Source organism: Mandrillus leucophaeus, unplaced genomic scaffold, assembly GCF_000951045.1.
Source record: "Mandrillus leucophaeus isolate KB7577 unplaced genomic scaffold, Mleu.le_1.0 Scaffold374, whole genome shotgun sequence".
Taxonomy (NCBI): domain Eukaryota; kingdom Metazoa; phylum Chordata; class Mammalia; order Primates; family Cercopithecidae; genus Mandrillus; species Mandrillus leucophaeus.
The window spans coordinates 2,092,036-2,094,834 of NW_012103965.1; positions in this window are offsets into that span (position 1 = coordinate 2,092,036).

Genomic DNA, 2,799 nt, shown 5'->3' on the forward strand with positions numbered 1-2,799 from the left:
TTTTTTTTTTTTTTTTGAGGCAAGGCCACACTCTGTTACCCAGGCTGGAGTGCAGTGGCAGGATATCAGCTGACTACAGCCTCAGTCTCACAGGCTCAAGCAATCTTCCTGCCTCAGTTCCCTGAGTAGCTGAGACTACAGGTGTGTACCACCATGCTCGGCTTGTATTTTTTTGTAGAGATAGAGTTTTTGCTATGTTTCCCAGGCTGGTCTTGAACTCCTGGGCTCAAGTGATCTATCTGCTTCAGCCTTTCAAAGTTCTGGGATTATAGGTGTGAACCACCACACCCAGCCTCAAGTCTTTTAGTAGCAGAATTGTTCAAGCAGAAGAAAGAATTAGTGAGCTTGAAGACAGGCTATTTGAAAATACATGATCAGAGGAGACAAAAGAAAAAGGAATTAAAAATAATGAAACATGCCTACAAGATCTAGAAAATAGCCTCAAAAGGGCAAATCTAAGAGTTATTGACCTTATAGAGGAGGTAGAGAAAGAGATTGGGTAGAAAGTGTATTCAAAGGGATAATAACTGAGAACTTCCCAAACTTAGAGAAAGATACCAATATCCAAGTACATGAAGGTTATAGAACACCAAACAGATTTAACCCAAAGAAGACTATCTCAAAGCATCTAATAATCAAACTCCCAAAGGTTGTGGATAAATAAAGGTTTCCCTGGCAAAAGCTGAGGAATTTCAAATCAGACTTGTCCTTCAAGAAATGCTAAAGGGAGTACTTCAATGAGAAAGAAAAAGATATTAATGAGGAACAAATCATCTGAAGGTACAAAATCACTGGTAATAGTACATAAACAGAAAAACACAGAACATTATAACACTGTAACTGTGGTATAGAAACTGGTGTAGAAAGACTAAATGATGGACCAATCAAAAATAGTAACTGTGACAACTTTAAAAGACATAGACTATATAATAAGATAGAAATAACAAAAAGTTAAAAAAACAGGGATGAAATTAAAACATAGAGTTTTTATTAGTTTTTTTTTCTTGTTTGTTTATGTAAATGGTGTCAAATTTTTATCAGATTATAATAATGGGTTATAAGATTGTATTTGCAAGCCTCATGGTAGCCTCACACCAAAAAGCAAACAATGGATACACAAAAAATAAAAAACAAGTAACTAAATAATATTGTCAGAGGAAATCACTTTCACTAGAGGAAAACACAGGGAGGAAACAAGACTACAAAGCAATTAGAAAACAAAGTGACAGAAATAAGTTCTTATCAATAGTAATATCAAATGTAAATGGACTAAACTCTTCAATAAAAAGACACAGAGTGGCTGAATGGGTGAAAAAACAAGACCCATTGATCTGTTGCCTACAAGAAACACACTACACCTATAAAGACACACATAAACTAAAAGTAAAGAGTTGGAAAAAGATATTCCATGCCAATGGAAACCAAAAAAAGAGCAAGAGTAGTCAATGGGATATCATCTCACTCCAGTTAAAATGGCTTCTATCCAAAACACAGACAATAACAAATACTGGCAAGGATATAGAGAAAAGGGAACCCTCATACACTGTTGGTGGGAATGTAAATTAGTACAACAACTATGGAGAATGGTTTGGAGGTTCCTCAAAAAACTATAACTAGAGCTACTGTGTGATCCAGCAATCCCATTGCTGGGTATAGACCCCAAAGAATGGAAATCAGTATTTCAAAGAGATATCTGCACTCCCATGTTTGTTGCAGCTCTGTTCACAATAGCTAAGATTTAGAAGCAACCTAAGTGTTCATCAGCAGATGAGTGGATAAAGAAAATGTGGTACATATACACAATGGAGTACTATTTAGCCTTAAAACAAAAAAGATCCAGGCCAGGCGCAGTGGCTCACACCTGTAATCCCAGCATTTTGGGAGGCCGAGGCAGGCGGATCACCAGGTCAAGAGATTGAGACCATCCTGGCCAACATGGTGAAACCCCATCTCTACTAAAAATACAAAAATTACCTGGGCGTGGTGGTGCACGCCTCTAGTCCCCTATTTGGGAGGCTGAGGCAGGCGAATCACTTGAATGAATGTGGGATTCAGAGGTTGCAGTGAGTTGAGATTGCACCACTGCACTCTAGCCTGGTGACAGAGCAAGACTCCGTCTCAAAAGAAAGAAAGATCCTGTCATTTTCATCAACATGGATGGAACAGGAAATCATTATGTTAAGTGAAATAAGCCAGGCACAGAAGGACAAATATTACATGTTCTTACTTATTTGTCAGATCTAAAAATCAAAACAATTGAACTCATGGTCATAGAGTGTAGAAGGATAGCTACCAGAGGCTGGGAAGGGTAGTGGGGGGTTGGGAGGGAGATGGGGATGGTTAAAGGCTACTAAAAAATAGAAAGAATGAATAAAGGCTGCTATTTGATAGCACAACAGGGTGACTGTGGTCAATAATAACAATTGTACATTTTTTTAAAATAACCAAAAGATCATAATTGGATTGTTTGTAACACAAAGGATAAATGCTTGAGGAGATGAATACCCCATTCTCCATGATGTGATTGGTTCACATTGCATGCCTGTATCAAACATCTCATGTACCCCATAAATGTATATATCTACTATGTACCCACAAAAATTAAAAATTTATATCTTTTTTTGGGCCAGGCGCAGTGGCTCATGTCTGTAATCCCAGCTACTTGGGAGGCTGAGACAGGGGAATGGCTTGAACTTGGGAGGCAGAGGTTGCAGTGAGCCAAGATGGTGCCACAGCAATCCAGCCTGGGAGACTCCAGAGGGAGATTCCGTCTAAAAAATATATATATATAAATATATA